The 11963-nt window shown below is 46.2% G+C and overlaps 1 protein-coding gene across 3 annotated transcripts in view; it reads right to left on the bottom strand.

Moving 5' to 3' along the window:
• The window catches only part of CEP55 (centrosomal protein 55), an 80392-nt gene extending 68733 nt beyond the window's left edge, over positions 1-11659 (bottom strand). The window contains exon 1 of one of the 3 annotated variants that reach the window (XM_033943866.1): positions 11387-11659. The gene's annotated coding sequence lies outside the window, so the exon portion shown is untranslated. The remainder of the gene's footprint in view (positions 1-11386) is intronic. The other 2 variants (XM_033943865.1, XM_033943867.1) reach the window with 2 other exon arrangements.
• Positions 11660-11963: the final 304 nt, after the last annotated feature.

The following is an 11963-nucleotide window of genomic DNA, read 5'->3' on the forward strand; positions in this document are numbered from 1 at the left end:
TGTAATCCTAAACCCCAGGGCAATAAGAGGGAAGCAAATGGGATGGAGAGATTGCAGAGAGATTTGGGGGTTTGAATGAGAGAATAGGAGAAACAGTTGGTATGTTCAGTGCTCCAAGTAAACAGGAATAGCAAATTTAATCAGCACCTCCTAATGTGCAACAGCACAAACATAAACTAAAATGAGGATTGTATTAAAGCACTTGTCAAAGGGAGGAAATATGAGTCTCTGAAGGATAGGCAGAGATACAACTCTTTCCACACATCTTTCAGAAGATGGTGGACAGGTACTGCCACTAATTCCTGAGAAGCCATGAAAAGGCAACCTGGATGCCCCTATTTCTGAATTCTAACCCTTTCTAAACCAAGGCTGGAAGTTTAAATTCCTTACATAGAAAATCTATTCCTCTCCTGACCTGGAGGCTTCTCTGGCTTAGATTTAAGCATAGATTACTAGGCTGGTACCTAGAGCAGCACCACCAAGCCAAATACTTGCCAGATTCCACTCATCTTTTTGCAGCACCTGACATACTGGGGCAAAGGTTTGGTTTGAGAGCATATTGGAGGAGGCCCATCCTAAACCTTGAGACCTAGTCATGCATTTAGGTGCAAAGGCAGGCACACAGGGTCTGTAAACGCATACCAGGTTGCAAAAAGGGCAGGATTAAGTCACAGGCAAACTATTTCCCAGGTACCAGGAAGCTCGTGTGGCATTGTGTAAAGTTCCTGGGTACTTGTACAATAGATCCCAGGTCCCAAGATATATTTCCTCGAAGTGCTACTTCTGCAGACACCTAATGAAGATTTGGACAAAGTGAGGGGAAGGGTCATTCACCCTGATCTTCTGTATGAGAGAAGATCCTACTCCTTCTTCAGTGCCTATGGATGCACATTTTGAAAATTTGGCTCAAATAAAGTGTAGTAGTAAGTGGAGCTCATTCTGAAGAAAAGGGTATTACCAGTGGTAGGCTGCAGAAATTGATTCATGACCCAGTTTTTCAACATTTTTGTAAGCAATATTGCAGAAAAGCTAGCAGGAAAGATATGTCTTTATGAGGATAATATCAAAATCTACCACATGGTCGATATATGGAAACCATGAAAAGCAATCTAATAAAATCTTGAGGAAGGATATGGAGGAGTGCTCTTTAAAATGTTAATGCTTATCAGCCAATGGAGGCTCCCAACCATCCCAAGTATGGCTCCTTTCTTCTCCCAGTCCACCCTCTCATCTTGTCTAGAGGTTTATAACTGAGGCTTCCTCTGTGAAGGCTGCTCTGTTTTCTTCTGGAACTTTGCAAGTTTGAACAATGCAGTGTCTAAACTACACCATTGTCACTTAACTGTGAGAATAATAATGTAGACGTTTAGGCAATGCATAGTGCCACAAGAAATCAGAACAGCTATTCCAGATGCTGTATCTGCAGCAAACCTCCAGAAAAGGTGAGGAGGATTAGCAAACTGGTGGAGGTAAGCTAGCTTAGAGGGGATAGCGCCGAAGACATCTCTGGTGTGAAAAAAATATAGTAGAGGCTGACTTGTAGGAGAGGTGGATGGGATAAAACTTGGGGGGCAGGAGAATATGTAGGGAGCAAACATTTTATTTATATGACAGCAGAATGGGATGGTCCACAGGGGATTGCCAGAATAGTATTTTGCTTAACACACCATTAGTCAACAAGAGAGCTTTGGGTAACGTGACCATTTATTTTTTTAATCAAAACGGGACATCTATTAATATTCAGTCCCGCCCCCAATCCCGCCCTAGCCTCACCCCAATCCCACCCTAGCCCCGCCCCCAATTTCTTCCATTCATTTTTCATGTACACATAATATCTTATTTCATAATGGTAACCATAAAATTTTTTAAAAACCACAAAGCACCCTATACGCAGAAAAAATGTTAATTATTTATATTTGGGGGTTTTCAACGATGTCACCTTAGTAACTATAGAAAAATATACAAATATAGTGCAAAATATAGACAGCAGATATAAATTATCAAAACTGACACATTTTTATCACTAAATTGAAAATAAAATCATTTTTCCTACCTTTGCTGTCTGGTGATTTCATGAATCTCTGGTTGCGTTTCCCTCCGACTGTGCATCCTATCTTTCATTTCTTTCTGCACTCAGGCCCAACAATTGTCCCTTTCTATTCCCTCTCTCCTTCCTTCCTATGTCCTTAGTGCCCCCAGTGCCTCCTTCCTATGTCCTTAGTGCCCCCAGATCCAATGTCAGTTCTCCTTTGTACCTTTGTTCCAGGTCTCCCTTTCTCTCTCTCCCTCCTCTATTATGATCTTGTCTCTCTCTGCTCTTCCTCAGGGGCTCTCCCCCTCTGTCTGCACTTCCCAAAGTCCTGCTTCTGCCTCCTGTCTTTCCCCTTTGGTCCAGGCCTTTATCTCTCTAGTCTTTTTTCTACTTACAACCCCCCCTTCTCTGCCATTTTCTCTCCTTCCTTCATCCCTCCTTCCTATGTCCCCTCACTACTTCCAACCTTTATCCCACCCCCCTCCCAAAAAGCCTGCCGACCTACCCCCCCTGAGCCAGCCTTCCTGCCTCCCCCAGAGCCAGCCAGCCTGCCTGTCTCCCCCAAAGTCAGCCAGTCTGCCTGCCTACCTCCCCCAGAGCCAGCCAGCCTACCTGCCTCCCCCAGAGCCTGCTTGCCTGCCTACCTCCCCCAAAGCCTGCTTGCCTGCCTACCTCCCCCAAAGCCTGCCTACCTACCTCCCTCCCCCAGAGCTAGTCAGCCTGCCTGCCTACCTCCCCCAAAGCCTGCCTACCTCCCTCCCTCCACCGGAGCCAGCCAGCCTGCCTGCCTACCTCCCCCCAAAAACCTGCCTACCTACCTCCCTCACCCAGAGCCAGCCAGCCAGCCTGCCTGACTACTTCCTCCCCTCCCCCCTACCGCGGAAAACAAAAGCCTCCCTCCAGGCCCGATTTAGGTCCACCGCCGCTGCTCCTCTGCTGCAAACTACTTGAACCCGGAAGCCTTTCCGACGTCAATTCTGACGTCGGAGAGGACATTCCAGGCCAGCCAGGCAGCGATTGGCTGGCCCAGAACGTCCTCTCCGATGTCAGAATTGACGTCGGGAAGAAGGCTTCTGGGTTCGAGTAGTGGCAGCAGAGGAGCAGCGGCGGTGGACCTAAATCGGGCCTGGAGAGAGGCTTTTTTTTTTTTTTGGTGTGGCAGGGGAGGGACAGGAAGCGATCGCCTGTCCCGTTGTCCCTGCGCACAGCTTCCGGACGCTGTCTCTGAAAACGGGACATTTTGGGCGTCCCGAAGCTGTGTGTGGGGACAATGGGGCAGGGGATCCGAAAACGGGACTGTCCCGTTCAAAACGGGACATATGGTCACCTTAGCTTTGGGGCAGATCCCAAGAGGTAGCTGCAAATCTTCAACATCTGTAACACTCAGATGGAATTAACTATTTTAAGACCAGCAAAAACTCCCTCATTAAATAGCTAGTCAGATCCTGGTAAATAAGAGAAAGGAAGGACATGGTTCAAAGCATCACTGCTCTTCTTCTCCTTTTGCCTGTACAGTCAGCAGAACTGAAGGTACAGTCCAGAAGCTAAGTGAGGGGATCATTTGGAGGTGAGCAGTAGTACTGCCCGATTCGATTCTCTGAATCACTTCAGTGAATCAATTTGTTTTCTCCAAAAATCTAGTCCAGTTTCCAGTGGCGTACCTAGCAAATGTGACGCCCGGGGCCCATCATTTTTTGGCACCCCCCATCTGTACGAAAAACATGATTTTTAGTAACAAGCCACACATGAGTACCTAGGAAAAGGCAGCATCTTACATACTGTAGTGAGAAGTACAACAGCAATACACCCATTGTAAAACTAAACAAGCCAGACTAGTACAGATCAATCCTACACCGTCAATCCTAACAGAAAACCATGTCTTTTGAACACACAGAATACAGAAAACACCTTCGCCTAGTATGGAATGTCATCACAAACTAACCCCTTCCCCCTTTTACAAAACTGTAGTGTGATTTTAGCCACGGTGGTAACAGCTCTGACACATAGAATTCTGAGCATCAGAGCTGCTACCACCACGGCTAGAACTAAAAAACGCTCCACAGTTTTGTAAAAGGGGGGATAAAATAGAAATACATAGACAAAGGTTAAATTAAACCAGCAAGAAGCTGGACTCTGCATACAATGCAACACCACAAACAGTGACACATGTCTCCTAAAGCAATAAATAAATAGAAATTTTTTGTTCTACCTTTGTCTTCTCTGGTTTCTGCTTTCCTCATTTTCTTGTTACTCTCTTCCTTCCATCCACTGGCTGCCATCTCTCTGCCCCTATATGGCATCTTCTCTCCTTCTATGCCCCTTCCAGAAACTGTATGCCTCCCCTTTCCATCTCTCTTTTCACCCCCATTGGTCTGGCATCTCTTTCCTCTCCTTCCCTCTCCCATACCTCTCTTCTGCAATCCCTTTCTTCCCTCATTTTCTGCATCCATCTAGATTAAGTTCTTACTACCCTTTCATCAATTTCCTTTTTTACTGTCTACCTACAGCTCGCCACCTCTTTCCCTCACACCCTCCAGTATTTTCCTAACTCAATCCTTTTTCCCCATCATGAGCCCTCCTTTTATTTATTCCCTCCTTCCATCATGTGCCCTCTTTCTCTACCCCTTCCATCTAGTACCTTCTCCTCTCTCTGTCCACTTCCATCGTCTGCTCCCCTCTTTCTCTCCTCCCATTTCCTTCCTGCATTTGCTCCCTTATCTCTCCCATCTGAACTTCCATCCAGCATAGGCTCCCCCTCTACCCGCCACACTACCATCCAATGTCTGCCCTTTCTCTCTCCATCCACCCCTCTTCAATCAGCATCTGCCCCCTTTCTTTCCCTACGATCCAATTCCATCCAGTATCCTTTCCCCTTATGTCTCTCTCCCCTTTCCCTGTACATCAATTCCATTAGCACCACCCTTCCATACCACCCTGCCCCCTTTCTCTCCCTGCACCACTCTTTCATTCCAGCAGTCCTGCCCTTTGTCGCGATGACTGTAGCTCTGGAGCTCTGGAGCTGTGGCTGTACTAGCTCTGGAGCATAGTCGGCAGCCACATGCTGGAAGGTCCTGCAATGACTCCAGGCTTTGCTCCGGAAGAAGTAAGTTACGTCGGAGGGGGTTGACCCGGCAGACGCAGGGAGTTGCGGCAAGGACCCGCGATGACTGCGTCTGCCGGGTCCATGCTCTCCGACATAACTTAATTCTTCTGGAGCAAAGCCGGCAGACGAGTCATCGGGGGACCTTCCTGCACCTCAGCACAGCTGCCGACTCTGCCCTAGAGCAGTATTTTTCAACCTTTTTACACCCGTGGACCGGCAGAAATAAAATAATTATTTTGTGGACCGGCAAACTAATAAGACTGAAATTTAAAAAAAACACATTTCCGCCCCGTCTCCGCAAGCTCAGTGTCCGCAAACCATCTGATCCCATCTGCACAAGTGTCAGTTATGATTTTATATTGAACATATTTTATTAAAGTATAAAAAGAAACAATACTGTACAATTGTCATTTTATAAATATAAATATACAGAGCAAAGACCAACAAAACCCCTGTCTCCCCTCCCCTTCACATGTATCCCCTCTACTATCAAGAAAACTGAACAAGTCAAATTATTATAGAATGCTACACAGAAATATCATGCTAACAGAATACTGCAGTCACACATGACAGGAATAGTGTTAGGGGAGTGCAACTAGGGCAACTGCTCCCTGGTCCGAAAAAGCACCAAGCCAGCTAGAAGCTAAAGAAGCACTGCCTGGGCTTTGCAGTCCCCAGTTATGTCTCTAGCAGGATATATATTTTAAATCTGATATATTCTAATAACAAAATAGAAATAAAATGATTTTTTTCTATCTTTTGTTGTCTCTGGTTTCTGCTTTCCTCATCTTCTCATTCAATTCCTTCCATCCACTGACTCTCTTCTCTCTGTGTCTTCCATTTGCTGTTACTGTGCCTCTCCCTTTCTCCCCCCCCCCTTCCAAATTGGTCTGGCACCCATCTTCTTCCCTCCTCTCCCCCCCATAGTCTGGCATCTCTGTCTTCTTCCCTTCTAGCATCTTCTCCCCCTCTCTGTTCCCCATTTCTCTTCAGCGTCTTCTCCCCACTCTGTCATCCCCATTTCCCTTCAGCGTCTTCTCCCCACTCTCTCTTCCCCATTTCCTTTCAGCGTCCTTTTCCCCCCTCTGTCTTCCCCATGTCCTATCAGCGTCCTTCTCCCCCTCTGTCTTCCCCATGTCCTTTCAGCGTCCTTCTCCCCACTCTGTCTTCCCCATGTGCTTTCAGCGTCCTTCTCCCCACTCTGTCTTCCCCATGTGCTTTCAGTGTCCTTCTCCCCACTCTGTCTTCCCCATGTGCTTTCAGCGTCCTTCTCCCCACTCTGGCTTCCCCATGTGCTTTCAGCGTCCTTCTCCCCACTCTGTCTTCCCCATGTGCTTTCAGCGTCCTTCTCCCCACTCTGTCTTCCCCATGTGCTTTCAGCGTCCTTCTCCCCACTCTGTCTTCCCCATGTGCTTTCAGCGTCCTTCTCCCCACTCTGTCTTCCCCATTTCCCTTCAGCGTCTTTTCCTCTCCACCCCACCTTTCCTCCCTTTCTCCCTCCCTGCTTCTTACCTTCGTGGCGCTTTCATCCCCCCCCCCCCCCCACAACAGGCCCGGTCCGACAAACCTCCCTGCCCTGTGGCCGGCGCTTCTTCAGCAGCCATAGCGTTGTAGTTGCATATGGCTGCCGTAAAGGTCGTCTCTGATGCAACTTCTGGTTGGGTGTGTATAGAAACATAGAAACATAGAAAGATGACGGCAGAAAAGGGCTATAGCCCATCAAGTCTGCCCACTCTACTGACCCACCCCATTAAGTCTGAGTACTAATGACCTAGTTCCTTAACTCGACCCTCGTAAGGATCCTACTAGGGCATCCCATTTATTCTTAAAGTCAATAACGCTGGTGGCCTTGATCACCTGCTCTGGAAGCTTGTTCCAGTGATCTACAACCCTTTCTGTGAAGAAATACTTCCTTATGTCACTATCGAATTTCCCTCCTCTGAGTTTGAATGGATGCCCCCTTGTGACCGAGGGTCCCCTGAGAAAGAAGATGTCTTCTTCCACCTCGACACGTCCCGTGATGTATTTAAATGTCTCAATCATGTCCCCCCTCTCCCTGCGCTCCTCTAGAGTGTAGAGCTGCAATTTGTTTAGTCTTTCTTCGTACGAGAGACCCTTGAGCCCCGAGATCATCCTAGTGGCCATCCGCTGAACCGACTCAACTCTAAGCACGTCTTTACGGTAATGTGGCCTCCAGAATTGCACACAGTACTCCAGATGAGGTCTCACCATGGTTCTGTACAGTGGCATTATGACTTCAGATTTGCGGCTAACGAAGCTTCTATTGATACATCCCATAAGTTGCCTTGCTTTGAATGAGGCCTTCTCTACTTGTTTGGCGGCCTTCATGTCTGCACTGATGATTACTCCCAAGTCTCTTTCTTCTGAAGTCCTAGCTAGTGTTTCTCCATTTAAGGTGTAAGGTTTGCATGGATTTCTGCTACCGAGATGCATAACCTTACATTTCTTAGCGTTGAAGCCCAGCTGCCATGTCGAGGACCAGTTTTCCAACATAAGCAGATCCTGCGTCATACTATCCTGCAGATTGCTTTCACTTACTATATTACATAGTTTGGCGTCATCAGCGAATAGAGTTACTTTACCCTGAAGCCCTTGGGTCAAGTCTCTTATGAATATGTTAAAAAGGAGTGGACCCAGGACCGAGCCTTGTGGCACTCCGCTGGTCACCTCCGATGTCTCAGAGAGGGTGCCGTTGACCACCACCCTCTGACGTCTTCCACTCAGCCAATCTTTGACCCATGCAATTAGTGTCTCACCTAACCCCATAGATTTCATCTTGTTTAATAGTCTACGGTGTGGGACGCTGTCGAAAGCTTTACTGAAATCTAAGTACACTATGTCCAGAGACTCTCCCGAGTCCAGCTTTCCTGTTACCCAATCAAAGAAGCCGATAAGATTGGATTGGCATGACCTACCCCTAGTGAATCCATGTTGACTAGGATCCCTTAGATTCCCCTCATCCAAAATCGTGTCTAATTTACATTTAAGTAATGTTTCCATGAGTTTACACACTATTGATGTGAGACTCACTGGTCTGTAATTTGCAGCCTCCGCTCTGCAACCCTTTTTGTGCAGAGGAACGACGTTAGCTGTTTTCCAGTCCAGGGGGACTCTCCCTGTACTTAGGGAGAGATTGAAGAGCATGGTTAATGGTTCCGCCAGGACATGTGTGTGTGTGAAAGCACCACGTAGGTAAGGGGCAGGGAGGGACTCGGCAGCAAGGGAGGGAGGGAGCACAATAGGGACCGGGCCAGCTGTGCACCCCCCCTATGGCTGCACCCGGGGCAGACCTCCCCCCCTCCCCCCCGCGGTAAGCCACTGCCAGTATCCCATCTTCACAGAGGCCAATCCAAGTCACAAGTACCTGGCAAAAACCCAAATAGTAGCAGCATTCCATGCCACCGATCCAAATTCAGTGCAAGATTAAGTAGATTGCCCAAATTAACAAGGGCATCAGTAGAATCTGAATCATGGCTTCCCTGATTCTCAGTCCAGTGTTATAACCATTAAGCCAGGAGTACCCAAAAGATCGATCGCAATCGACCAGTAAATCACAAGAGCAATGCGATAGACTCGCGTTGCCCTTTGCCTTCTCCCTTTTCCTCGATGCCGCAAAAGCCAGGCAAGTGCAGCTACTGCACAAGTGCCAGACCCACAAGCATTTCCACCCCATCCCACCCCCACGTCAATTCTGACGTCGGAGAGGAAGTTCCGGGACAGCCAATCGCTGCCTGGCTGGTCCGGAACTTCCTTTCCGACGTAAGAATTAACATTGGGGGGAGGGGAAGGCGTGTGGGCCCGGCGCACGGTTGGGAGTGAAGCACAGGTTGGGAGTGAAGTCATGAGAAGGAATAGAGGGGACTATGAAGGGATGAAGTGAATTGAAAGGGTTAATAGCTGGGACACAGAATGTTGCTATGAAGAGCCAGAAGTGTCTGAAAGCTCTAAAAGGAAGAGTGACAGACTGATAGAGATAGAAAATTGGAGTAGAACTTTGGCAGTGGAGAAGAAATAGGCTGTGAGGGTGACAGGAATTCAGAGAGGGAGCATGCGCTATAATGGGGGAAGGGAACTGAGAAAAATACATAATTTAGGAAATAAGAGTAAGAGTAGACAGGAAGAAGTGTTTGCTGGGGGCATTTGGCAATGGTGGAGGTGGCTTGGGGGGCAGGGAGAGAGAAAAAGACAGAAAGAAAAAAGTAAAGGGGGCAGGGAGAGAGAGAGAAAAAGAAAGAAAGGGGAGGGAGCAGAAGAGAGGAAGAAAAAGTTGAGGGAGGGAATGGAGTGTGTTGGGTGGCGGGAGCAGGCAGGGAGAGAGGAAGAAAAAGTTGGATTCATGGAGTAACAGAGAGAGATGTTGGTTGGGGAATTGAATGAGGTCTAGAGAAGAGGAGGCAGAAAGAAGGGAAGAAATACTGGATGCACAGTCAGAAAAAGTGCAACCAGAGACTCGTGAAATCACCAGACAACAAAGGTAGAAAAAATTATTTTATTTTCAATTTAGTGATCAAAATGTGTCCATTTTGAGAATTTATATCTGCTGTCTATATTTTGCACTATGGCCCCCTTTTACTAAACCGCAATAGTGGTTTGAGCATCAGGAGCAGCAAGTGGCATTCAGTGCAGCTCCCTGGCTATCATGGTTTAGTAAAAGGGTAGGGGGTATATTTTGTCTATTTTTTTATAGTTGTTACTCAGGTGATTGCATATTTTAAAGTCATCTGCCTTTACCTCTTTGAAAAAAAACCGAATACAAATTATAATTAACATTTTCCCTGCATACAGTGAACTTTGTGTTTTCTAAAATTTTATTGTTGGTAGATCATTTTGACTTGGTCATTTTAAAAGTAGGTCGAAAGCCAAAAAAGTGTGGTTACCCCTGCATTAAGCTGTTCGTCCACTGCACAGAACTTGCTCAAACATTGCTGAAGAAAATAGGCAAGTAAGGGTTTGTCCTGAATAAACAACAAAGCTCTACTAATGGATTTGGTTCAGACTCCTGCAAAGACTAAGCTTACTTCCAGATGAAGCCACTTGGAAGTGGGTAAAGCTACCCTTCTTTCCACTAAGAGCATCAACAAAACAATGCCAGCATTACAGTGCTGCATATTCAGCCTTTTTACACCCAAAACCAATTTTATAGCTTGGAGAAATACATTCAAACCATAGATTTCATCAATTTTTGTTGCCAACATATCCTGATTGCCTATGAAAATAAGACTAATAATCTTTGTGTTTTGAAAGCAAAGACATGAGTATAAAGTACTTAAGGCTGACTTCGTTAAGCGCCCAGCTACAGAAGGGAGAAGTTCTGAACACACCACTGGAAAACAGAAAGGAGTGAAGTTTGTGAACTATCTTGTTAATGAAAAAAGGCCATTTTGGAGCTTGCCTAAAGGGGAATCTAATTAAATCATTAAATTTGTCCACAGGATTGAAAAAAAAAAATCTAAGTTATTAAAGAAATAAAGTAACTAGAATTTCAAGCAGTAAAAAAAACCTGAAACAATAAACAAGACATACTCAAATAAGAAACAAAGAACCAACTTAACAATTAGACAAACTATGCCATGGGTGTCAAAGTCCCTCCTCCGGGGCCACAATCCAGTCGGGTTTTCAGGATTTCCCCAATAAATATGCATGAGATCTGTTTGCATGCACTGCTTTCATTGTATGCTAATCGATCTCATGCATATTCATTGGGGAAATCCTGAAAACCCGACTGGATTGCAGCCCTCGAGGAGGGACTTTGACACCCCTGAACTAGGCTGTCACCTAGAGCAATATATCTGGGAGAGGACAGGCATACAGCAGCTGCAATCTAAGCAAAATCGATCCCCAACTGTCACAAAAATGCAGAACCAACCTGTTTACTAAAGAACCTTTTTTTTTTTTTTTTTTTGCTTTCTGTAAAACAAACATTAAGAAATTACTTAAAGGTCCAAAAAATATTTGCAACATATGGCAAGAATGAGCATTGTGGGAACTATAATCACTAGCATAAGGAGATGGGAGGGCGTGGAGTCGGACGGCTGGCACACTAGCCATTACCGCATTTTACCAGTAAGTATGTGTGTGTTTAAATACACGCAGCCCTGTCCCAGCTAAACGCTGATGTCGAGAAACAGTACACGTGCTGCCATGTGAAACAAGCGAGGAACTAAGCAGAGATCCGTGCGCCCCTGAAATCTGCAGACTCGGAATAGTAGGCTAGTACCGGCGCTACTCACCAAACTCCACGGCTACTTCGCGCCCAGCACGGCGTTTTCATTTGAAAACTCTCTTCGGCTTCCTGTAGTTTGAAATCGGCAGCAAAGATACGTCATTTCCGTTTTTCTCTGACGTCAGATCGTAGACGGAAGAAGTGCGTCAGTCAAAGACTACTAGGGAGGGACGTGATTTTTGCTCAGGTTCTGTTGCGCCTTATCCGCTGGTTGATGTTTCCTGCTGGACAGGGAACTGGAGCTGGTGTTGTGCTACTTTAGCGTTCGATTGCTGTATATCACTTTGAATAAGTCGGGCCCCACTCAAGAAGTTATGGCACCCTCCCTGGGCCAACGTTTGTTTTTATGCCCCCCCCCCCCTCCGCACCAATTTGGGGATGTGAGCTGCATATATAAACTATATATTAAATAAAATCAGACATCTCAAATAAATGTAAATATAAAATACAAATCCACAATAAAATATGTAAAAACAGGAGCTGAGACAAATACTATTCAATAATTTAAACGTAATTCTCAACCCAGTCCCCAGGATATACTTTGGCGTTCTGATTTTCAGAATATGAGAGGTTTGCATTTGATA

The sequence above is a fragment of the Geotrypetes seraphini genome, chromosome 4 (genome assembly GCF_902459505.1).
Source record: "Geotrypetes seraphini chromosome 4, aGeoSer1.1, whole genome shotgun sequence".
NCBI lineage: Eukaryota > Metazoa > Chordata > Amphibia > Gymnophiona > Dermophiidae > Geotrypetes > Geotrypetes seraphini.